Source organism: Somniosus microcephalus, chromosome 10, assembly GCF_052327205.1.
Source record: "Somniosus microcephalus isolate GS21.2 chromosome 10, FLI_Smic_1.0, whole genome shotgun sequence".
NCBI lineage: Eukaryota > Metazoa > Chordata > Chondrichthyes > Squaliformes > Somniosidae > Somniosus > Somniosus microcephalus.
In genome coordinates this window covers 209,987,236-210,014,403 of record NC_140996.1, presented here as the reverse complement: position 1 = coordinate 210,014,403, position 27,168 = coordinate 209,987,236, and positions in this window count along the sequence as shown.

Genomic DNA, 27,168 nt, shown 5'->3' with positions numbered 1-27,168 from the left:
TAGAAAAGGTTTCAATTTATTTAACCAGTACAATATTTAGGCAGTTAAAGCAAGTGATGGTTTTGTAAGATTGATATCAAATTTATGTGTGTAGAATGCACTAGAATCTTTTTTTTTTATTCGCTTATGGGATCTGGGTGTCGCTGGCAAGGCCAGCATTTATTGCCCATCCCTAGTTGCCCTTGAGAAGGTGGTGGTGAGCCGCCTTCTTGAACCGCTGCAGTCCGTGTGGTGTTCACAGTGGTTAGTTACAACTGAGTGACTTGCTGGGCCATTTCAGAGGGCAGTTAAGAGTCAACCACATTGCTGTGGGTCTGGAGTCACATATAGGCCAGACCGGGTAAGGACAGCAGATTTCCTTCCCTAAAAAAGGACATCAGTGAACCAGATGGGTTTTTATGATAATCCGATAGTTTCATGGTTACCATTACTGATACTAGCATTTTAATTCCACGTATATTTAATTAACTGAATTTAAATTCCCCAGCTACCATGGTGGGTTTGAACTCACGTCTTGTTGGAGATCATTAGGCCAGGGCTCTGGATTACTAGCACAGTGACATTACCACTATGCTGCCGTTCCCATAATCTACACTATATTTTCAGGGAGTGCTGCAATCGAGGACACTGACTCTTGGTTGGATTATTTGAATAGTCGAGGCAGGCAATCTGTGCCAGTATGGGCGCAATAGAGGTGCCCACCCAACTGCTGGCAAGAAAATCAGGATGGCACCATGCCATTCCAATGGGGGACTCTGAGGTCCGGCAATGGACACAAAAAATAAATAAGTCATTTTTCCCTTCTCATCCTAAGCGAACAAGTTGGCATCTTTCTAAAGCTGATCAGTTTGGGGCCTTCACTGAGCCCACAACAGAACTCACAGCGGCCACCAAGGCTTGAGCCTGTAATGGGTGGGATTTCCAGCGTAGCCATGGAGCTCCCTGGACAAGCCCACAAAGCAATCTCAGGATGTAAAGGGGGGGGCAGGCAGAGGACCCGTTTGCCGCCCTGATTGGGATTCGGGATGGAACAGAAACGGGACAGAAATCCACGTTTCGCCCCCAAATTCCTGTGCCTCCTTAGGTGAGCTGCCCACATTCCGCCCTCTCCCACCCCAGAAACATTTGGCCCTGTGTCCTTTGTGTCAGCAGGCAGATATGCTATTTCCAAATTGACAGCATCCTACTCGCTTAGGTTTACTTTACAGAAACACTGGCATTCAATGGGCACTAGAGTAAGCTCCTGTGGAGTGTGCAGAATCTGCCGATATGGTATAACTAAATTTTCGCACTGGACGTTTTATAAAGCTGTTCTGAACTTTTAAAAAGAGGATCTCAATGATGATTAATTATAGTCTTAACAATTGTGCTGACAATGCCTGCATCTGCATGACATAGATTAATGGAATACTCTATGAAAGAATCATAAAACCCTTATATAGGAACTTTATTATCCATGTATCTGATGGGAAGCACTCTGTAAGGAGAGGGACAGAGCATGGGGTGTGACATAATGGGTGTCTGAGTTTAGTGTCAAGTCGATACTTCTGTAAGATGCTGAGGGTTTAGACTCTCAAAGACACAGAAGCAGAGACTGAATGTGACCCAAATGCACAGGACAGAAAGGATGTTGTGTATCAATTGCGAGGACAAGAGTGGCCAACACTTAATTAATGACTGTGTTCCAATAAGAAGACTGTGTTGGATACAGCCAGATGCTTGAAGATCACTACCCTTGGAAGCTAATGGAATGGGTTCCAGCTGTGAAAAGCCCACAAGTAATATCAAAGCTTGGATGGAGCATGGAAAACCTTGAACAAAACACAGCCAAACAGCTGCGGGAGTTGGCAGAGGGAAAGTGCGATTGACAAGACCTTGTGTTGTCTGTGGTCGGCCTGGCTATAATTTAATTTAAGCTGGCCATCAAACTAGTAATTTCCTCCACCTGCTCCAAATTCACCAAAATGATTTAGATTATATATATATTTATTTAAGTCAGGAGACACAACTGAAAACTTTAGGCTGCGTTCCTCTTGTAGTCAGACTGATAGCTGGAGAACTGATTCCAGCCTGACAGAACCTGATTTATGCTACCTGGCTATGAATCAATCTCTCAGCGCCTAGAGAGCCCTCGGCACATGGTGGAACACCCACCCCCTCAAAGCATTTAAATAAGCTCTGCTTATGTTTAGAAAGTGTCAAAGCCATTGCTGAACGAGGTGTGACACAGGAGTGACAATTCAGGTTGTGAGTCAATCTCCTCAAACCGAACTCACACTGTTCTGCTCTTGGATTACATGAGGACCTGACTCTATTGTTACATCTGTTGTAGAAGAAGCCTTTGAAATAATTTTGAAAATTAAGGGGCAAATGACAAATACCATGGGGGAACATTTCCTCCACTGGAGTGAAACTTAGAAACATAGAAAAATAGGAGCAAGAGTAGGCCATTCGGCCCTTCGAGCCTGCTCCGCCATTCAATATGATGATGGCTGATCCTCTATCTCAATACTATATTCCCCCTCTCTCCCCATACCCCTTGATGCCTTTTGTTGTGTCCGTCAGTAGTAAGACACAGACTGCAGGAGAACGGTACAACAGGTGTTTACTCAACGTGGCTCACACTGGAACTGAACTGTACAGATTACTACTCAGTGCTATATACAGGTGTGGTCACTGCCGGTACTACAGTATACATGAGCTGTAAAAAGTAGTTCCCCCCTTAAAGGTATATACATTACAATTCCTCCCCTTTTAGATTAACAGTACCATAACACTCATTTAACAATTAAATATCAAACTAATTACAATTAACACTTTCAACATACAACGTTAGCTGAAAATAGTCCATTTATATATTCAGTCTTTGGGGAGGCTTTCTGATCCTTTCTGGATAGCGCCTTTCCCGAGTGTCTCGCTCTTGGTGCGGAGGCGATTCTGGCACCCTGTCGTCGGTTGGGTCATCAGCTTCCGATGCTACTGTTTCTGGGGTAGATGCGACCTGTATGTCGGGTTCCTCACCAGGTACGTATGGGCGAGGCATGGGGTTGACTTGTTCCTGTGACTCTAGGATCTGGTCAGCATGGCGTCTCACGATGTTCTCCCCAACGTCCACTGTGTACATTAGTGGGCCCTGCTGTGTGCATATCGTTCCTGGCTGCCATTTTTCTGTTCGGTAGTCGCGGGCCAAGACTGCTTGCCCTACATTGAAGCTCCTTGTTGGCTTCTCATGGATGTGCTGGAATTGCTTACTCTCAACATCTCTTCGTACGTTTGGTCTGAGCAAATCCAGGCGAGATCTTAACCTTCGGTTAAAGAACATCATGGTCGGGGCCTGGTTGGTGGCTGCATGTGTCGCATTCCGGTAGGCTAACAGGAAATTGTCCACCTTATGCTGCAGTGGAATGTTGTCATTGTACATAGCCTTTATTGCCTTCTTAAAGGTTTGTACGAACCTCTCAGCCAATCCATTTGTGGCTGGATGATACGGGGCGGATGTGTAATGCCTTACCCCATTCTTCTTCATAAACCTCCGGAACTCTTCGGACACAAACTGTGGTCCGTTATCGGAGCAAATCTGTTCTAGCAAGCCGTTCCTGGCAAAAATGGTCTGCAGGACTGCAATAGTTTTCTCCGTGGTGGTGGAGGACATTTTGATGACCTCAGGCCATTTCGAGTGCGCATCCATGGCTATTAAAAACATTGAGTCCATGAATGGACCAGCAAAATCAATATGCACCCGTTGCCATGGAGATGAGGGCCACACCCATGGGTGTAGAGGGGCATGTGGTGGTGCATTTTGGACTTTCTGGCATCCTGAGCAGCTCTTGGTCAGGTCCTCGATTTGTTTACCGATTCCTGGCCACCACACATAAGCCCTGGCAAGGCTTTTCATTTTTACCCCTCCCAGATGACCCTCATGAAGCTCATTGAGCACTCTCTCCCTTAACTTGGGTGGAATTACCACTCAGGATCCACACATCAAGGTCCCCCGGCACACTGACAGCTGTTCTCCTCTTGTCGAGAATGCTGGCAACAGTGAGTCGCCATGTGCTGGCCATCCCTTCACCGTCAAATCATATACCCGAGACAGTGTCGGGTCATTTCGGGTCTCCTTTTCTATACGAGCGTTAGTTACCGGTAGGTATTCAACTATAGTCGAATGAAATATTTCGACAGGATCCACTGCTGGTGCTTCCTCCGCAGTAGGCAGTGGCAGGCGTGATAGCCCATCAGCATTTCCATGCTGTTTCGTGCCCTTATATTCAATCTCATAGTAGTGCGCCCCTAGAAAGAGTGACCATCTTTGTAGTTGTTGCGCAGTCATCACCGGAACACCCTTCTTCGGATTAAAAATGGAGACAAGAGGCTGGTGGTCAGTCAGCAAGGTGAATTTCTGCCCGTGCAGATAGTGATTGAACTTTTTCACTCCCCACACTAGGCTGAGGGCCTCCCTGTCAATCTGGGCGTAGTTACGCTCGGCTGAGGTTAGTGATCGTGACGCAAAGGCTATTGGCCTCTCTGAGCTGTTCGAGAATTTGTGCGACAGCACCGCTCCAATGCCGTAGGGTGACGCATCACACACCAACTGAATTGGTAGTGCTGGGTTGAAATGGGCCAATACCTCTTTCGATGTGATTAGTGTTTTGCTCTTCTGGAAAGCTCGTTTACATTCGTCACTCCACTTCCATGGCACTCCAGTTTGCAGTAGGGTGTTCAGTGGGTGTAGTATTGTAGACAAATTTGGCAAGAACTTATGGTAGTAGCTTACCAGCCCGAGGAACGACCTCAGTTGTGACACGTTTTCCGGTGCTGGAGCCTTGACTACTGCCTCAATCTTTTCTGCAGATTTATGTAACCCGATTTATCGATAACGTGGCCACAATACGAGATCTGTTTTTTAAAAAACTTGCATTTGGGGTGGTTAGCTCGGAGCGCATATTCCTTCAATCTAGTGAGCACCTGCTCCAGGTTGGCGAGGTGATCACTGTCAATTTCGCCCGTGACCAGGATGTCATCCAAATAACACTGGGTCCCTGGGATCCCTTGCAGGACTTGTTCCATTGCCCTTTGCCAAATAGCCGGAGCTGATGCTACCCTGAATACCAGCCGGTTGTATTGGTAGAGACCTTTATGGGTGTTGATTGTGAGGTATTTTTTTGATGCTTCTTCTACCTCCATTTGCAGATACGCCTGGGCCAGATCAATCTTAGTGAAGCGTTTCCCTCCAGATAGCGAGGCGAAAATATCTTCAATCCGCGGAAGTGGATATTGCACGGTGTGAAGGACTGGGTTCACTGTTACCTTAAAGTCCCCACAGATGCGAACCTTCCTTGGTTCCCCAGGCGTGCTGCTCAACGACTTTTTCATCACAGGGACGATAGGTGTAGCCCACTCACTCCAGTCTACCTTGGACAGTACTCCTGAATGTTCCAAACTCTCCAGCTCTGCTTCGACAGCTGGGCGGATCGCATAAGGTACCGGTCTGGCCTTAAAAAATTTTGGGCTTGCGCTTTCTTCGATTTTAATTGTTGCTGTCATGCCTTTTAGTGTTCCGAGTCCTTGCTGGAACACTTCTTCTGCGTCGGTTAGGATCTTTGACAGTCGCCCAGGTGTGACGTCGTCATCCTTTTTGGCAGCCACAGTCAGTGCTTGTATGGAATGCCAATCCAGCTGTATTATCCAGATCCATTCACGTCCCAGTAATGGTGGTCCTCCATCTTGCAATACATACAGGTCTAGTTTTGGTGTTTCCTTACCGTTATATATAACGGTCACCCTTATTTTTCCTTTGGGGTAGACTTTTTGCCCCGTGTACGTCTTCAAAATAATTTTTGTGTCTCTCAAGGGTATGTGTGAGAATAGCCGCTCGTAGTCCCATTGGTTTATGACTGTTAGGGCTGATCCTGTGTCCAATTCCATTTTTACCTGGACTCCTGCTATCTTGAGAGTGACCCAAATGGTTCGGTGATCCTCCGTTTTGATCACATTATGTAGTTTCAGACAACTCAGCTCCCTGCTTTTGGAGTCGGTATCACTCTTTTGTTCATCTGAACTATTCTCCGTCACCTTATGTACCTTCTTGTACTTTTCTTTTGGAGATTTCTTATTGCTGGTTTTCTTTCCCGACCTGCAGACTCGTGCTATGTGTCCTACTTTTCCACACTGTCTGCACACTTTGGCCTAGAAATTGGGTTTTGGTGCAGCGACGGCTTTAGCGCCGGAAGTTAGTGACGGAGCTAAGTCGCGCTGATCGGGCCAAAAATTCACTACTTCTGCGCCCAAATGGCTGTCGGCGCTGCTGAAAGCTGTTAGCGCCTGAAAACTGGCGCTATGCGCTGAATTTCGGCGCTATTCCGGCGTTGCGGCGCCCGCTGCGGTGCGGCAGGTTCGGGAAGTGCAGGCCTCCTCCTTCCCTTAAGGAGGACCTGCCTGCACCCGGCCGCGGCCCGCGAAAATCTTTTTAAAAATGAGCCCGGCACCTCGGACAAGTGCCGGGCTTGCTTCTGTTCCGGGGGGGGGGGGGGGGAAGTCCGGGGAGGGAGCTGCGGCCAGGCGGGCGGCGGGAAAGCGGCCGGCCGCCGCGGGGCCTTTAATGCGCCGGCGCAAACTTGTGCAAGGCACCTCTGCCAGAACGTTGCTTGCGGCTGCCACGGGCGAGGCGGCCGCAAGTCAATTTCCCAGTTCGGGCGGGTTACCATGGCAACCGGGACGCTGCGCACACCGATGACGTCATCGGTGCCGGCGCAGCGCTACCGGTCTACCGCGGCGGAAGGGCCCCAGGCAATTTAGGCGCCGGCGCCAATTGCAGCGCTAGGCCCTCTAGCGCCGCAAAATCGGCACTAAGGGCACTGAATTTCTAGGCCTTTGTCTTTGAACCAGCAATCATTGTGGTCGTGTGTTGTTCTGCCACAGCGATAGCACTTCTCTGTTCTGTATGACATTTCGTTTGTGCCATATTCTTGCGGTCTCTGTTGTATCTCTGCAGTGCCCCGTGCTGCTGCTTTATGTGATACCGCAATGCTGAAAGCCTTGTCCAGCGTAAGGTCCTTTTCAGATAAAAGCCGTTTCTGGGTTCCTTCACTTTGAAGCCCACACACAAACTTGTCCCTTAAGGTATCTGCTAGTCCCGTTCCAAACTGGCAGTGTTTCGATAGTTTGCGCAGTTCTGTTAAATATTCAGCATTGCTTTCATCCTTATGCTGGTTCCGCTTGTGAAACTTGAATCTTTCTGCTATCAGCAGCGGTGTGGGGTTTAAATGTTCCTGTAGCATCGTCACTATGTCTCCAAACCTCTTTTCCACTGGCTTCGCTGGGGTTACTAGATTTCGTAATAAGCCATACGTCTTTGCACCCATTAAATTTAACAATACCGGAGCTTTCTTGTCATCTGACACCTTGCAAATAAGGTGGATGAACTGAAGGTGTTGATAAACACATGGGAGTATGATATTATTGCTATCACGGAGACATGGTTGAGGGAGGGGCAAGACTGGCAGCTCAATATTCCGGGGTACAGAATCTTCAGGCGAGACAGAGGGGGAGGTATAAGAGGAGGGGGTGTCGCAATATTAATTAAGGAGTCAATTACTGCAGTAAGGAGGGATGACATATTAGCAGGTTCCTCTAATGAGGCCATATGGGTGGAGCTTAAAAACAAAAAGGGGGCAAGCACTTTGCTGGGAGTGTACTATAAGCCTCCAAACAGTCAGGGGGAGATAGAGGAACAGATATGTAGGCAAATCTCAGAGAAATGTGCAAATAATAGGGTAATAATAATGGGGGATTTCAACTTCCCCAATATTAACTGGGATAGTCAGAGTGTGAAAGGCACAGAGGGTGTAGAATTCTTAAAGTGCAGCCAGGAGAGCGTTTTGAGCCAGCATGTAGAAGGTCCTACAAGAGAGGGGGCGGTACTGGACCTAATTCTAGGGAATGTGGCCAGCCAAGTGGAAGAAGTGCTAGTAGGTGAGCACTTTGGTGACAGTGACCATAATATGGTGAGATTTAAGGTGGTCATGGAAAAGGACAGGGATGGGCCGGAAATAAAGGTTCTAAATTGGGGGAAGGCCGATTTTAATAGGATAAGGCAGGATCTGGCCAAAATGGACTGGGATCAGCTACTTGTAGGAAAATCCGCATCGGAGCAATGGGAGGCTTTCAGAAGGGAGATTGAGATCATACAATGGCAACATGTTCCCGTAAAGGTCAAGGGTGGTTCCAAAAACCACAGGGAACCTTGGATGTCAGGGGATATACGAGAATGGATTAGAAAAAAAAGGAGGGCTTTTGGCAGATACAAAAGGCTAAAGACGGAGGAAGCCCTAGAGGAGTACAAAAAGTGCAGGGGGATACTTAAAAAAGAAATTAGGAGATCAAGGAGGGGCCATGAAATAACACTGGCGAGCAAAATAAAAGAAAATCCTAAGATGTTTTATAAGTATATTAAGGGTAAGAGGATAACTAGGGAAAAAATAGGGCCCATTAGGGACAAAAGTGGCAATCTGTGTGTGGAGCCGGAAGATGTAGGAGGGGTTCTAAATGAATTTTTTGCATCTGTTTTCACTATGGAGAGGGACGATGTAGGCATAGAAATAGGGCGGGGGGACTGTGATATGCTCGAACATATTAACATCGAGAGGGAGGAGGTATTGGCGGTTTTAGCAGGCCTAAAAATGGATAAATCCCCAGGCCCGGACGAAATGTATCCCAGGCTGCTGTGTGAGGCAAAGGAAGAGATTGCGGGGGCTCTAACACATATATTCAGAACCTCTCCGGCCACAGGGGATGTGCCAGAGGACTAGAGAACCGCTAATGTAGTACCATTATTCAAGAAGGGGAGTAGGGAAAAACCGGGGAACTACAGGCCAGTGAGCCTAACATCAGTGGTAGGAAAATTATAGGAAAAAATTCTGAGGGACAAAATTAGTCTCCACTTGGAGAGGCAAGGATTAATCAGGGATAGTCAACATGGCTTTGTCAAGGGAAGATCATGTCTGACTAATTTGATTGAATTTTTTGAGGGGGTGACTAGGTGTGTGGATGAGGGTAACGCAGTGGATGTGGTATACATGGATTTCAGTAAGGCCTTCGATAAAGTCCCACACAGGAGACTGGTCAAGAAGGTAAGAGCCCATGGAATCCAGGGTGCCTTGGCACATTGGATACAAAACTGGCTTAGTGGCAGAAGGCAGAGGGTAATGGTCGAAGGTTGTTTTTGTGACTGGAAGCCTGTGGCCAGTGGGGTACCACAGGGATCGGTGCTGGGTCCCTTGCTGTTTGTGGTCTACATTAATGACTTGGATATGAATGTAAAAGGTATGATCAGTAAGTTCGCGGATGATACAAAAATTGGTAGGGTGGTAAATAGCGAGGAGGGTAGTCTTAGTCTGCAGGACGATATAGATGGGTTGGTCAGATGGGCGGAACAGTGGCAAATGGAATTTAACCCGGAAAAGTGTGAGGTGATGCACTTTGGGGGGACTAACAAGGCAAGGGAATACACAATGAATGGTAAGACCCTAGGCAAGACGGAGGGTCAGAGGGATCTGGGTGTGCAAGTACACAGATCCCTGAAGGCGGCGGAACAGGTGGATAAGGTGGTAAAAAAGGCATATGGGATACTTGCCTTCATTAGTCGAGGCATAGAATATAAGAGCAAGGAGGTTATGATGGAGCTGTATAAAACACTGGTTAGGCCACAGCTGGAATACTGTGTGCAGTTCTGGTCGCCACACTACAGGAAGGATGTGATAGCTTTGGAGAGGGTGCAGAGGAGATTCACCAGGATGTTACCAGGGCTGGAGCGCTTCAGCTATGAAGAGAGACTGGGCAGATTGGGTTTGTTTTCCTTGGAGCAGAGGAGGCTGAGGGGGGACATGATTGAGGTGTACAAAACTATGAGGGGCATAGATAGGATGGATACTAAGGAGCTTTTTCCCTTAGTAGAAGGGTCAATAACTAGGGGGCATAGATTCAAGGTAAAGGGCAGGAGGTTTAGAGGGGATTTGAGAAAGAACTTTTTCACCCAGTGGGTGGTTGGAGTCTGGAACTCACTGCCTGAAAGGGTTGTGGAGGCTGGAACCCTCACAACATTCAAGAAGCATTTGGATGAGCACTTGAAATGCCATAGCATACAAGGCTACGGACCAAATGCTGGAATATGGGATTAGGTTAGACAGGGCTTGATGGCCGGCGCGGACACGATGGGCTGAAGGGCCTCTATCCGTGCTGTATAACTCTATGATTCTATGACTCATTTGCCTTGCAGTATACCTCTATTCGTTCGACATATATAGTCCAATCTTCGACTTCATTGTCAAATGCGGTGATACTGCCACTCTTCGGCATTTTGGGTGTGGTTTAAAATGGCTTAAAATGACGTCTCCTGTGCTTTCCTTCCTCCCCCGCTGCTGCCAACGCCGGTCTCTGCTGTCCTCATGGCAATGGCGGCGCCCTGTAGGTTTCGCGCGCTTCTCCTGCGCTGCTGCCAACGCCGCTCTCGGCGGTCCTCGTGGCAATGGCGGCGCCTCGCGGGTTTCTGCGCATCTCTCTCCCTCTCCTCAACGCTGCTCGGCCCCTGAACACCGGCTGCGCCCTGTGCGCTCTGCCCTCTCTCTCTCTCTCCCGTCGACGCTGCTCGGCCCTTTGTTGTGCTGCTCGGTCTGGCTCTAGCCCGCCGCTGTCCGGGAAGGGTCTGCACACTACCTGTTGCCAGCCTGTTTCGCTGGACCACCACTACTGGAAAGCCAAGCCTGGCTCTCAACAGCCTCCCCCGCAAATCTCGAGTCTCTGCTGGATGACTGGGCGGTTGCCCGTGGTCGACGCCCGTGTCTCTGGCCTTGACCTCCAATCTACTGGTCTCCAGGAACGAATCCCTGGGAGGTGATGCAGAGTTGCAGGTAGGATCGAATTTGCCTCGTCGCCAATGTTGTGTCCGTCAGTAGTAAGACACAGACTGCAGGAGAACGGTACAACAGGTGTTTACTCAACGTGGCTCACTCTGGAACTGAACTGTACAGATTACTACTCAGTGCTATATACAGGTGTGGTCACTGCCGGTACTACAGTGTACATGAGCTGTAAAAAGTAGTTCCCCCCTTAAAGGTATATACATTACACCTTTTGTGCCTAGAAATCTATCTATCTCCTTGATGCGCTATCAATTACTGCGCAAGACTGGAAGTTAAGTGAGTAACAAACAGGCTTTTATTAGCTAAAGAACGAAGGCATGCCTCTAGTGGTCAACCGGTCCTGAATGCCTGGGGGACTGCAGAGCAGCCGCCTTTATACCAGGGCATATGGGTGGAGCCAGGGGCGGAGCCAGCTGAGGCATGCACAGACAGGTACAACAATGGGCAAGAGTGAACAACAGTGAAGTGAACAACAGTGAAGTGAACAACAGTGGTTTACCACACTCCTTAATAAAGATATTCAGTGACTTGGCCTCCACAGCCTTCTGTTGTAGAGAATTCCACAGGTTCACCACACTCTGAGTGAAGAAATGTCTCCTCATCTCAGTCCTAAATGTCCTAACCCATATCCTGAGACTGTGACCCCTCGTTCTAGACCCCCCAGCCAGGGGAAACATCCTCCCTGCATCCAGCCTGAGTAGCCCTGTCAGAATTGTATACATTTCAATGAGATCCCCTCTCATTCTTCTAAACTCTAGTGAATACAGGCCTAGTCAACCCAATCTCTCATCATACGACAGTCCTGCCATCCCAGGAATCAGTCTGGTGAACCTTCGCTGCACTCCCTCTATGGCAAGTATATCCTTTCTTAGGAAAGGAGACCAAAACTGCACACAGTACTCCAGGTGTGGTATCACCAAGACCCTGTATAACTGTAGTAAGACACCCTTGCTCCTGTACTCAAATCCTCTTGCAATGAAGGCCAACATACCATTTGCCTTCCTAATTGCTTGCTGCACCTGCATGTTTGCTTTCAGTGACTGGTGTACAAGGACACCCAGATCCCTTTGTACATCAACATTTCCCAATCTATCACTATTTAAATAATACTCTACCTTTCTATTTTTCCTGCCAAAGAGGATAACTTCACATTTATCCACGTTATCCTGCATCTGCCATGTATTTGCCCACTCACTCAACTTGTCTAAATCGCCTTGAAGCCTCTTTGCATCCTTCTCACAACTCACAATCCCACGTAGTTTCGTGTTGTCAGCAAACTTGGAAATATTGCATTTGGTTCCCTCATCCAAATCATTGATATATATTGTGAGTAGCTGGGGTCCAAGCACTGATCCCTGCAGTACCCCACTAGTCACCGCCTGCCACCCCGAAAAAGACCCATTTATTCCTGCTCTCTGTTTCCTGTCTGTTAACCAATTTTCAATCCATGCCAGTATATTACCCCCAATCCCATGTGCTTTAATTTTGCACACTAACCTCTTATGTGGGACTTTATCAAAGGCCTTCTGAAAATCCAAATACACCACATCCACTGGTTCTCCCTTATCTATTCTACCAGTTACATCCTCAAAAAACTCCAGTAGGTTTGTCAAACATGATTTGTGTTTCATAAATCCATGTTGACTTTGTCTAATCCCGTTGATATTTTCTAAGTGTCCTGTTAACACATCCTTTATAATAGACTAGCATTTTCCCTACTACAGATGTTAGGCTAACTGGAATGTAGTTCCCTGTTTTCTCTCTCCCTCCTTTTTTAAATAGTGGGGTTACATTTGCCATCCTCCAATCTGCAGGAACTATTCCATAATCTATCGAATTTTGGAAGATTATAACCAATGCATCCACTATTTCCATGGCTACCTCTTTTAGTACTCTGGGATGCAGATTATCAGGGCCTGGGGATTTATCAGCTTTCAGTCCTAATAATTTCTCCAGCACTATTTTTTTTACTAATACTAATTTCCTTTAATTCCTCCTTCTCACTGGGCCCTTGGTTCCCTAGCATTTCTGGAAAGTTATTTGTGTCCTCTTCCGTGAAGACAGAACCAAAGTATTTGTTTAATTGCTTTGCCATTTAATTTAAATGGAGGACAATCAGGTGGCTCCCTCTACACTCTGACATTCCCGATTTTCCGATGATTGCTATGCAATCCAGTGCTCCAAGCACAGACCCAGGAAAATCTCCCCGATAGAATTCACAGCACACAAGGAGGCCATTCGGCCCATTGCACCACTGGCAATTGATTACATAGGATTAAATAGAATTACATAGGATATACAGCACAGAAACAGGCCATTTGGTCAAACCAGTCCATAAACCGGTGTTTATGCTGTACTCAAGCCGCCTCCCGTCTTTCCTCAACTAACCCTATCAGCATAACCCTCTATTCCCTTCTCCCTCATATGCATATCTAACCTCCCCTTAACTGAAGGGATAATTACTAGTCCTAGTCCTTTCTGGGCTACCCCAGATCAGGCGAATTCCCCAGACTAAAGTTCAACTTCAACTAAAGTTAGAGATAGCCGAATTCTATAAGATGCTTAATTGGGTCTAAAGGTCCAGGCTATCTCTCTCTAAAGGAAAGGAACAACGTAAAGATGTTACTATCCTCCAGATAGCACTTTTAATAAGTTTAACTAGACTGTAACCTTCCGGATATTATGAGGGTCCGGAAAACCCCCCCAGAATTCTGCAACTCCTTACAAAAGTGTGTACAGAAATTGAGTTTGTGAGTTGATACAGAAATACTACTAGAGACAATTCTAAAAATATATAAATTTATTTAAGAGCTGACTTACAGTTAACAGCTGTTGAGTCAATCGCAACTTTAACAGTTCAAAATACAAATAGCTTACATTTCTTATTCTGAGATCTTTATTCTCAAATCTTAACTTCATACATTTTTACATTTCTATTATTCTTAATCCAGAATATCCACCAAAATCAAATAAGAGTACCTTTTTGATCCCTGAGACTCAAAGAATTAAAAACTTACAGAGCATGCCTCTGAAGTTGAGAATCGCTTGCCCTTTCCAGCAACTTCTGACTTTCCATCTGAAAAGCTCTATTTTTATACCTTTTTTTAGTGGTTTATCCTTTGAAGTTTTCTGATGATGTAAGCTAATTATCTCTAGTCATACTTTGTTGAATTCTTTTCTATCTTACTGTCAATTTAGCTGTTAGCTTGCAGACTTTTGTCTGTTGTTTAGGTGTTTCAAAACATATAATAAAATGGCTACAACAGATTTATCTCTTTGATGTCATTTTTATCGAAGGTCTTCCATTCAATTCTTAATATTGGTTTAACTGGTTATTATCAGATGTCGTGACTCCTATGTGTTTCAAGTTCAGCTTGGTGTATTTATTGAAGTCATATTTTCAAAGTGTTCTCTAGGTATCTTTTACAACATGTAAATTAAAAACACTTCAACTAGGGTGTTTGTTTTCCTAGCCATCTTAGTTGGTTATATTACTGACTTATGTTTCCTGTCTTTCATTTGATGTTACTTTTATCAAAGGCACATGGTTTTTTAATATTCTGTGTTCCTGTTCGAAGTGTTAGTTTTTAACACTTTACTTGGGCATTGCTATTGTGCTGGTTCCAAACTGCAGATATTCTGGAAGCTGCAACTTGCTGTTTCAATAGGGCCATTGTTTTTGTATCAACAAACCAATTCCCATTTCAAAAGCTTGTATGGTGTTTACAGCTTGTGTTAACACTTCATTTTATCTCGCCGAGACTTTCCAGACTTTTAAACCCAGTATATCATATATTAATAAAATCAGAAATCTGTTCATAGGACGGTGTATTTCCTGGAATATGGCTTTTTCCTTTACATAACTGCATCTATACTTTTTGCTTCAACCACTCCCTGTGGTAGTGAGTTTCACATTCTCACCACTCTCTGGGTAAAGAAGTTTCTTCTGAATTCCCTATTTGATTTTTTTGGTGACTATCTTACATTGATGGCCTCTAGTTTGGTTCTTCCCCACAAGTGGAAACATTCTCTGTATCGACTCTATCAAAGCCTTTCATCATTTTAAAGACTTCTATTAGGTCACCCTTCAGCCTTCTCTTTTCAAGAGAAAAGAGACCCAGTCTGGTATCATCCTTGTAAATCTTCTCTGCACCCTCTCCATTACCTTTATATCCTTTTTATAATATGGTGACCAGAATTGCACATAGTACTCCAAGTGTTGTCTAACCAAAGTTCGATACAAGTTTAGCATAGCTTCACTACTTTTCAATTCGATCCCTCTAGAAACAAACCCTAGTGCTTGGTTTGCTTTTTTTATGGCCTTGTTAACCTGTGTCGCTACATTTAGTGATTTGTGTATTTGTACTCGTAGATCCCATTCTTCCTCTACCCCATTCAGATTCTTATTTTCTACTTAATATGTGACCTCCCTATTTTTCTTACCAAAATGTAATACCTCACATTTATCTGTGTTGAACTTCATTTGCCTGGTGTATGCCTCAGAGACATGGACCATGTACAGCAGACACCTCAAAGCACTGGAGAGGTACCACCAACGCTGCCTCCGCAAGATCCTGCAAATCCATTGGGAGGATAGGCGCACCAATGTCAGTGTTCTCGCTCAGGCCAACATCCCCAGCATCGAAGCTTTGACCACGCTCAATCAGCTCCCATGGACAGGTCACATCGTCCACATGCCCGATACGATACTCCCAAAACAAGCGCTCTACTTGGAGCTCCGACACAGCAAGAGAGCCCCAGGTGGGCAGAGGAAATGCTTCAAGGACACCCGCAAAGCCTCCTTGAAAAAGTGCAGCATCCCCACTGACACCTGTGAATCCCTGGCCCAAGACCGCACAAAGTGGAGGAGAAGCATCGGGGAAGGCGCTGAACAACTCGAGTCTCTTCGCCGGGAGCAAGCGGAAGCCAAGCGTAAGCAGTGTAAGGAGCGCAGGTCAACTCAAGCAGCCCATCCACCCGCCCCTTCAACCACCGTCTGCCCCACCTGTGACAGAGACTGTAGGTCCCACATTGGACTCATCAGTCACCTGAGAACTAATTTTTAATGTGGAAGCAAGTCATCCTCGGTTCAGAGGGACTGCCTAAGAGAGAGAAAGATATGCCCATTCTGCAAGTTTATTAATTCTTCTTGTAATTTGTTGCAGTGCTCCTCAGTATTGGCTATCCCCCTCAATTTGGTGTCATCCACAAATTTAGAATTTGTGTTTTGATTCCAAGGTCTAAATCGTTACTATAAATTGTGAACAACAGTGGTCCCAGCACTGATCCTTGTGGAACACATAGAAACATAAACATAGAAGATAGGAGCAGGAGTAGGCCATTCAGCCCTTCGAGCCTGCTCCGCCATTCAATGAGATCATGGCTGATCATCCAAATTCAGTACCCTGTCCCTGCCTTCTCCCCATATCCCTTGATCCCTTTAGCCTTAAGAAATATATCCAACTCTTTCTTGAATATATTTAATGAACTGGCCTCCACCGCCCTCTGTGGCAGAGAATTCCACAGGTTCACCACTCTCTGGGTGAAGAAGTTCCTCCTCATTTCAGTCCTAAATGGCTTACCCCTTATCCTTAGACTATGACCCCTGGTTCTGGTCTCCCCAGCCATCAGAAACATCCTTCCTGCATCTAGTCTGTCCAGGCCTGACAGAATTTTATAGGTTTCGATGAGATCCCCTCTCAATCTTCTAAACTCCAGTGAGTATAAGCCCAATCGACACAATCTCTCCTCATACGTCATTCCTGCCAACCCAGGTATCAGCCTGGTGAATCTTCGCTGCACTCCTTCCATGGCAAGAACGTCCTTCCTCAGGTAAGGCGACCAAAACTGCACACAATACTCAAGGTGTGGTCTCACCAAGGCCCTGTACAACTGTAGCAAGACATCCTTGTTCCTGTACTTGAACCCTCTTGCTACAAAGGCCAACATACCATTTGCCTTCTTAACCGCCTGCTGCACCTGCATGCTTACCTTCAGCGACTGGTGCACAAGCACACCCAGGTCTCTTTGCACTTCCCCTTCTCCCAATCTATTGCCATTCAAATAATAATCTGCCTTCCTGCTTTTGCCACCAAAGTGGATAACCTCACATTTATCCACATTATAGTGCATTTGCCATGTTTCTGCCCAATCACCCAACCTGTCCAAATCGTACTGGAGTTTCACGACATCCTCCTCACAGCTTACCCTCCCACCTAGCTTTGTGTCGTCTGCAAATTTGGAGATATTACATCCAATTCCCTCGTCCAGATCATTAATATATCTTCTGTCACTCTGAATAGCTATCCTTAACCCCTACTCTCTGCTCTCTGTCTTGAAGCCAGCTAGCTATCCGTTCTGCTACATGTCCCCTGACTCTACATTCCCTGACCTTATTCATTAGTCTATTATGTGGTATCTTATTGAAGGCCTTTTGAAAATCTAGATAAATTACATCTATTACATTACCCTTGTCTACTCTCTCTGTTACCTCTTCAAAAAATTCAATTAGGTTGGTCAAGCAAGTCTTTCCCTTTTGAAATCCATGCTGACTTATTTATTATTATATTTTTTGTTTCTAGATGTTCTTCTATTTTCTCCTTTAGTAGGGATTCCATTACTTTTCCTATCACCGATGTTAAACTGACTGGCCTATAGTTCCCTGTACATGTTCTATCACCCTTCTTAAATATAGCTATTATGTTAGCTATCCGCCAAGTCCTCTGACAGTACTTCTTTTTCTTACGAATGACTAAATATGTGTAATAATGCCTCTGCTATTTCTTCCCTAGATTCTTTTAAAATGTGCAGATCTCCGGACCACGAGTTTTATCCTCTTTGAGTTCCATTAGTTTCTTTAGTATATCTCCTCATTTTATTTTATCTGCAGTTAACTCATTACTAATTTCATCATCTGATGTCATCTCCACCTGTTCTATCTCCCTGGTAAATACTGAAGCAAAGTAATTATTTAATATCTCTGCCATCTCTCTATTGCTGCCTGTGGTATTATCCTCTCCATCCATCTCCATCTCTATTCCCATCCCGATCTTCCTTTTGTAAATTATGTGCCTGTAAAAAAATTTACTACTTTGTTTTATGTTCCTTGATAATTTAATTTCATAGTTCCTCTTTGCATTCCTAATTGTTTTTTTTGACACAGAACATAAGAAATAAGAGCAGGAGTAGGCCATTTGGTGCCTCGAGCCTGCTCCACCATTCAATAAGATCCCTTGATTCCCTTAGAGTCCAAAAATCTATCTATCTCAGCCTTGAATATACTCAAAGACTCAGCATTCACAGCCCTAGGGGCAGAGAATTCCAAAGATTCATAACCCTCTGAGTGAAGAAATTCCTCTTCATCTCAGTCTTAAATGCCCTTATTCTAATCCTGAGACTATGCCCCCTCGTTCTAGACACTCCAGCCAGGGGAAACAACCTCTCAGCATCTACCCTGTCAATCCCCTTCAGAATCTTATATGTTTCAATGAGATCACCTCTCATTCTCCTAAACTCCAGAGAGTATAGGCCCATTCTACACAATCTCTCATCATAGGACAGCCCTCTCATCCCAGGAATCAATCTAGTGAACCTTCGTTGCACCGCCTCCAAGGCAAGTATATCCTTCCTTTGATAAGGAGACCAAAACTGTGCACAGTACTCCAGGTGTGGTCTCACCAAGACCCTGTACAAATGTAGCAAGACTTCCTTACTCTTATACTCGAACCCCCTTGCAATAAAGGCCAACATGCCATTTGCCTTCCTTATTGCTTGCTGTACCTGCATGCTAACTTTCTGTGTTTCTTGCATGAGGACACACAAATCTCTCTGAACACCAACATTTGAAAGTTTCTCACCATTTAAAAAATATTGTTTTTCTATTCTTCCGACCAACGTGAATAACCTCACATTTCTCTACATTATACTCCATCTGCCACCTTACTGCCCACTGACTTAGTCTATCTATAGCCCTTTGCAGACTCTTTGTGTTCTCCTCCCAGCCTACTGTCCCACCTAGCTTTGTATCATCAGCAAACTTGGATACATTACACTCGGTCCCTTCATCTAGATCATTAATATAGATTGTAAATAGCTGAGGCCCCACCACTGATCCTCGCGGCACCCCACGAGTTACAGCCTGCCAACCTGAAAAAGATCAGTTTATCCCTACTCTCTGTTTTCTGTCAGTTAACCAATCCTCTATCCATGCTATTATATTACCCCCAACCACATGAGCCCTAATCTTGTGTAATAACCTTTTATGTGGCACCTTATCGAATGCCTTTTGGAAATCCAAATATACTACATCCACTGGTTCCCCTTTATCTACCCCACTAGTTACATCCTCCCAAAACCAAGGCATCCACTATCTCTTCAGCCACCTCTTTTAGAACCCTAAGATGTAGGCTGTCAGGTCCAGGGGATTTGTCGGCTTTTTGTCCCATTAATTTCTCTAGTACTTTTTCTCTACTTATATTAATTACGTTAAGTTCCTCACCCTCATAAGACCCTTGGTTCCCCACCATTTTTGGTATGCTTCTTGAGTCTTCTACTGTGAAGACAGATACAAAATATTTGTTTAACATTTCTGCCATTTCCTTGTTCCCCATAATTTCTCCTGTCTCAGCCTCTAAGGGACCAATGTTTACTTTTGCTACTCTATTCCTTTTTACATACTTGAAACTCTTACAATCTGCTTTTATATTTCTTGCTAGTTTTCTCTCATTCTATTTTTTCCCTTTTTATCAATTTTTTGGTCAACCTTTGCTGGTTTCTGAAACTCTCCCAATCCTCAGGCTTATTATTATTCTTTGCTACATTATAAGCTTCTTCTTTCAATCTAATGATATCCTTAGCTTCTTTAGTTCTCTCTTAATCCCTTCATATTCTCCCTTGTCATGCTCTCCCCTACTGTCCATACACTTAATGTGTGCCTCTTTCCTTACCCTTAATTTTTCCCTTATGGCTTTATTCATTCATGGTGTCTCATTAGTGTTTAGCTTGTTCTTGTTTATTAGCAGAATATATCTTTCCTGGACTCTGTTGAACACCATTTTAAATGTTTCCCATTGCTGTTCTACATCATTGTTTGCCAATACTGTTGTCCATTTTATTTTCCCAAATTCTATTCTCCGCCCCTCAAAATCAGCTTTTTTCCAATCTATTACCCAGGTCTTTGTCATTCCTATGTCCTTCTCAATTATTATGTTAAAGCGTATTATATTATGGTCACTATTGCCTAGATGTTCCCCTACTTTTACTTCTCTTATCTGCTCTGGTTCATTCCCCATTACTAGATCCAATAGCGAATACTCACTGTATTGTACACATTGTAGGAACTCCATTCCCTTATGCCCTTTATTTACCTCTTCTGTCCAATTAATTATTGGCCCAGAAATTCGGGTCTCCACGGGTGAGTACGCATGGGGTACTCACCCGTAGGCACAACGGAAGTGCCAGTTTCGTGCATGCACTGCGCATGCATGGGAAACCAGAACTTCCGTTCCCTTAAAGGAATGGGTTCAGAGGTCGAATGCATATGCTGGAGAGGCAGCGCGTGCGCATGGAACTTTCATTTTTTTTGCAGGTTTCTCCGGTAAGGTAAGTCTCCAGGAGTTACACATGTAAAAAGCAGTCGCAAGGCCTGCTGTTTACAAGGTAAATGGTGAATTAATTAAAATTAAAACATTTTTTCCACAGGTTTATTATTTTTAAATACTTTAAAGAAAGGTAAGTTTACTTTTAGCCCCATTAGAAAATGTAATTAATTTTTTCAAAAATTTCAATTATTGTTTAAAATAGTTATTTTATGTAATTAATAATTATTTTAAAAATGTGATGTTCTTTTTAAAATTTAAAGTTTTAGTGATGTTTTGGGGCTTATAGTATTTATGGTTTTGACAGCTCTTCCTGTCAATTTTATGAATGGGTATTTCCCTGCTACCATTGGCTCTCCATGGCCCATGTGATCCCAGGGGACGCATCGAACTAACTGCGCCCCTGGGATACGCAAGCACTGCGCGCCGGCAGTTGGAGCAGGCCCAGGATCGGAATCCCATGCGGGCCCACAGCTCAACGGCCGGCGCACTAGGTAAGTGCAGGTCGGAGGCTTGCACCCGCGGGAAGCCTTCGACCCGAATTTCTGGGCCAATATCTGGGTAGTTGAAATCCCCCATGATTATTATTCTATGTTTTTTACTCATTTCCCTAATTTGTCTGCATATTTCTTCCTCCACCTCCCTTCCACTATTAGGTGGTCTGTAGACTACCCTTATTAGTGTGATTAATCCTTTATTATCCTTTATCTCTATCCACATGGATTCTATTTCTGTCTTGCTGATAGCTGTGTCACCGTTTTCTACTGCCATTATATTATCCCTAATAGGTACAGCTACTCTACCTCCCCTTTTACCCTCTCTATCTTTTCTGAATATGTTATACCCTGCAATGTTTAATTCCCAGTCCTGATTTTTCTGTAGCCATGTCTCAGTAATCCCTACTATGTCTAGTTCCTCGCAACGCTTGATTGCCTCCAGCTCCCCTGCATTATTATGGACACTGTGTGCATTGCTGTACAGACAGATTATCTCATTTTTAATAGCAGTTCCTCTCACTTTATTTTTAACCATTGTGATAAAAATGATAACTTCCGGGAAGTTATGTCATCACTTCCTGTGAACTATGAACTATGAACTATGAACTGTGTACATACCTCACTTCCTGTCATATGTCACTTCCTGTTGGACTGGTATAAATACTGGTCTGTTCAGTATTGTAAGAGGCTTCTACCAGAGGCATGGTAAAGACCTCTCTTGTGTATATAGTGTGTTTATAAGTTACTTAAAGCTTACTTTAAAGTTACTTGATGGTAAGTCTCCTTTTTCTTACATCAATTTAAGTAACTTAATATTTACACTGACAAATACTAGACCTTCAGACAAACTCGGAAGTTAAGGATCCAGGGAACCACCCATCATGGAGAAAATCCTTAGACCTATTCGTCTGGACTTGGACCCGAATACACCAGCAGCTGGCAGGGTATGGAAGCATTGGTATCGTACTTTTGAGAATTTTCTGGATGAATGTAAAGCGGATGCTCCTGCTAAATTGAAGATACTTGTCAATTATGTGACCCCAAAAGTGTTCGAATATGTTGATGAATGGGATAATTACGAAGAGGTGATTCGGGCACTTAAGAAACTGTATGCGAAGACCCCAAATGAGGTCTATGCTAGACATCTACTGGCCACAGCCCGACAAGGGCCAGGGGAATCAATTGACGAATTCCTGCAAGAACTTCGCAGGCTCAGCGTAGATTGTAACTTTCAGGCAGCCTCAGCTGAGCTGTACCGCCAAGAAATGATTCGTGATGCTTTCATCTGCGGGATTGCCTCTCCATTTATACGCCAGCGTCTACTAGAAAGTAAAACACTTGAGCTACAAAAAGCTTTTGACCTAGCTTGTTCACTGGATTTGGCAAAGAGAAATGCAGACCTCTATCAGCTGCCCAGATCTCGATCTGCTGCTGTAGCTGCAACCAGACAATTCAAGCGGTCTCAGGTGAACCCTATCATGGGGGAATCTAATTCTGATAATTCTGATGAAGAAGAGGAGGACGACCCCACTTTAGCAGCCTCTTGGCAATCTAGGAAGGAATGCTTCTTTTGTGGAGATGCTTTTCACCCTAGGAAAACCTGCCCTGCTCGCAATGCAATCTGCAGTTATTGCGGGAAAAAAGGACACTTTGCTAAAGTTTGCCTATCAAGGGCCTCTACGAGGGCCAATCCAGCTAAGGCCTACCGAACTGCCCCAATTAGGGCCTATCAAGATGCTCCAGCTAGGACCTATCAAGCTTCCTCTCGAGCTCTCTCCCGAAGAAGCACACTGAGAGTTTTAGCCACTCTCTGTGCAACGACACCAATTACAGCTGCTTGCCCACAGAACCTGTCTCATGCAGCCACAAAAATTTCAATTAAAGGGCATACCTTAGATGCCTTAATTGACTCAGGAAGTACTGATAGTTTCATTAAGGAACAGATTGTTGCGAAATTGAAACTACATGTCTTCCCATCGGACCAGGCAATTGCGATGGCCCAGTCATCACGTAATACCAGAATCTCCGGCTTTTGTGTTGTTGATATGACACTTCAGGTCGTATGTATCCCTCCACCCGACTTTCGGTGCTCAAGGACTTATGTAGTGATCTCCTCTTACGGCTGGACTTCCAAAAACAGCATAAGAAACTCACCATTGAGTTTGGTGGATCCAAACCCGGACTTACTATTTCTAATATACCGTCTAAATTACCATTTTGTGCATTATCAGCAGCTTCACTTGATGAACCCTCATTATTTGCCAGTATTCCGCCTCAATGCAAACCGATAATAACGAAATCGCGGCGCTTTAATCAGGAAGACCAATCTTTTATTGCGGCTGAAATCTCTCGACTTCTAGCAGAGGATATCATTGAACCATGTTCGTCGCCCTGGCGGGCTCAAGTCGTCATTGTCAAGAACCCTCTAAAACCTCACAAACAGCGACTATGCATCAATTATTCGCAAACCATCAATCAATATACCGACTTGGACGCCTACCCATTGCCACGCATTGATGATATGGTTAATAAACTGGCCGAATACAAAGTGTTCTCAACTTACGATTTTAAAAAGTGCCTATCATCAGTTACCCTTGAAGGTCTCAGATAAGCAGTACACAGCCTTTGAGGCTAATGGACGGCTGTACCAATTTCGTCGCCTCCCATTCGGGGTTACTAATGGAGTGGCTGTCTTTCAACGGGCAATGGATGGCCTGGTTAAGCAGGAAAACCTAAGGGACACTTTTCCCTATCTTGATAACATTACCATTGCAGGTCACGATCAACAGGAACACGACTCCAACCTCCAAAAATTTCGGGATGCCCTCCATCGCCGTAATTTGACCCTGAATGAATCCAAATCTGTTGAGTCGCAACCGACCATCAACATCCTTGGCTACTGCGTAGGCAATGGTATCATTAAGCCAGACCCAGAAAGACTTCGCCCGCTCCAAGAGCTCCCGTCACCTAAGAATCCGGCTTCTTTACGTCGGGCTCTCGGTCTGTTTGCATACTACGCTAAATGGATTCCTCATTTTTCGGACAAAATCCAACCCTTGCTGCATGCTAGATCATTTCCACTGGGAACAGCGGCTGTTGCAGCCTTTAACCTTCTCAAAAAACAGTTGGAGAAAGCGGCTCTTCACTCCATTGATGAGAATCTCCCTTTCGTGGTTGAATGTGATGCCTCGGAGGTGGCGATCTCGGCTACTCTGAATCAGGAAGGTCGTCCTGTAGCATTTATGTCCAGGACCTTACAAGGTGCCGAGCTACATTATCCTCCGGTTGAGAAGGAAGCCACAGCCATCATAGAGGCAGTACGGAAGTGGAACCATTTTCTAGCTCGCCAGCACTTTACATTGATCACGGACCAACGATCAGTCGCCTTCATGCTCGATAATCGAAAACGAACCAAAATTAAGAATAATAAAATACAACTTTGGAGGATGGAACTGGCCTCTTTTGGTTATACCATTCTCTATCGGCCTGGCAAGGAGAATGTGGCCCCGGACACCCTCACACGGGCATTCTGCTCCACTATGTCATCCTCCACTCTCATGGATGTCCACAATGGTTTGTGTCATCCTGGCATTACGCGCATGCTACATTTCGTACGATCACGGAATCTCCCTTTTTCCACTGGAGATGTAAAGAAAATATGCTCAGAATGCCGGCTTTGTGCGGAATTAAAACCTCAGTTCTTCCGCCCCTCAGATGGTATACTCATACATGCAACCCAACCGATGCAACGACTTAGCATCGATTTTAAGGGCCCAGTGCCCTCTTCAACTCGGAACACATATTTGCTCACCATGATCGACGAATATTCACGTTTTCCGTTTGCCTTCCCCTGCTCCAATATGCTGGCGTCCACAGTAATCTGCTGCCTTGAGCAGGTATTTTCTCTCTCTGGCATGCCGGCTTATATTCACTCAGATCGGGGTCCATCCTTTATGTCAAGGGAACTCAAGGACTACCTCTCAGAACGGGGAATTGCTACAAGCAAAACAACACCATACCATCCCATCGGAAATGGGCAGGTAGAGAGGTATAACGGTATCATCTGGAATTCCGTACGTCTCGCTTTAAGATCTCGGGGCCTACCAGACCAGCAATGGGAAACAGTGCTTCCGGATGCATTGCACTCTATACGGTCCCTGCTTTCTACAGCCACAAATACTACACCTCATGAGCGGTTGTTTGGATTCCAGCGTCGCTCATCTCATGGGACATCACTCCCATCATGGCTAACTACTCCTGGACCTGTATTACTCCGAAGATACGTTCGGACGTCTAAAAATGACCCTCTTGTAGATGAGGTCGAACTAACCGATGCCAACCCCACCTATGCAAACATACGATATTCCGACGGCCGAGAATCTACCGTATCATTACGGGATCTGGCTCCCTGCCCACCAGGACCTAGTGGGACATCGGGTGATGGCATTTCACCAGGAAACTCTTGGGACCTATCGGGTACCCCTCTCCAGGATCCTGACCGGACACCAACTAGCTTGGTGCCGGTAGAACCCCGTGCTCAAGGTTGCGACCCTCCCAGTACCGCGCATGAAAGTACTGATCCGCCACAGACCAGCTCTGCACCTCCCTCTGAACAGAGGCAGTCCGACTTTGAACCTATTGGGGCTCGTACTCGAAGCCATGATCTCCCCGACCCTTCACAGGGCAATCCAGGCCACACAGACTCTGACCAATGGCCAACCGCATGTAAGCGGACCAGCGACCCTCTACGACGGGAATCCAAATGGGTGCGACTCTTCCTTGTTCGGCGGCTGCGGACCAAAAGGTAGACCACAGCCTCCTAATCCTGCAGGAGGGAAGAATGTGATAAAAATGATAACTTCCGGGAAGTTATGTCATCACTTCCTGTGAACTATGAACTATGAACTGTGTACATAACTCACTTCCTGTCATATGTCACTTCCTGTTGGACTGGTATAAATACTGGTCTGTTCAGTATTGTAAGAGGCTTCTACCAGAGGCATGGTAAAGACCTCTCTTGTGTATATAGTGTGTTTATAAGTTACTTAAAGCTTACTTTAAAGTTACTTGATGGTAAGTCTCCTTTTTCTTACATCAACCATCTTTTTAAAGTCCTGGGGGGAAAAATTCGGTTGCTTTGCGCCTCCCATTAGCGCCCGGGGGTGCTAACAGGGCGCAAAGCACCTAGCGCTCGGGCGCGGCACTGCTAACATCTCCTGCGAAATTCAGCGGGAGGTTAGCGGCGGTGGTAGCCAGTAGCGCCCGGCGGTGCAGCGCTTCCTGCGATGACGTCATTGCCGTGCGCAGCGCCGTGCGCAGCGCCCCGCTCACGCCCCGGCCACAAACTTGGCTCGCGCCCCCTGACCATAAGCCAGACACTTTGTCCGACAGGGTCAGGGTGCCGTGTTTATGGCCGGGGCAGCGTAAACTAAAGGGCAGGTGCCGGGCGGCTATTTTTTGTGGGCCGCCTGCCAGCACCTGCCCGCTCTTACCTCGGTGGTCCAGCAGTGCCCAGGTGCGCGCTGCGCTAGGACCCTCCACTTTAATCAGGGGAGGGAGGCCTGCAGTACCATGGTGCTACCTGCCGGTGCGCGTGGTGCTGCTACACATAGCGCCGCGATAATCAGTGGGAGCGCCCCAAGAGGGAGGGGGAACGCTTCCAGTAGCACCCCGCTTCCTGCTTGGGGAGTTACCATTCAACTTCGGGAACGGGGACGCTAACTTTTTCGGGGCGCTAAAAGTAGCGCCCTGGTGAAGTTAGCTTTGGGGCGTGAGCCAATTTTTCCCCCCTGGTAATCAATGTCCTCCCTTACTTTACGCTTTTCTGTGCTCTCCTTTCCTGTTTTGTTTATGATTAGGCTGGTTTCATTTTTTGTAGATCCCTCCCCCCATCTTACTAATTTAAAGCCTTAACCACCTCCCTATTTACCCTTTCTGCTAGAACACGGGTCCCATCCTGGTTCAGGTGGAGTACGACCCATCGGTACAGCTCCTTCCTGTCCCAGAACTGGTGCCAGTGTCCCCTGAAAAGGAACCCCTCTTGCTCACACCAGCCCTTTAGCCACGTGTTAATTCTCCTGATCTGTCTGCTTCTTTGCCAATTAGCACATGGCTCAGGCAATAATCCAGAGATTATTACCCACGATGTCCTGATTTTTAATT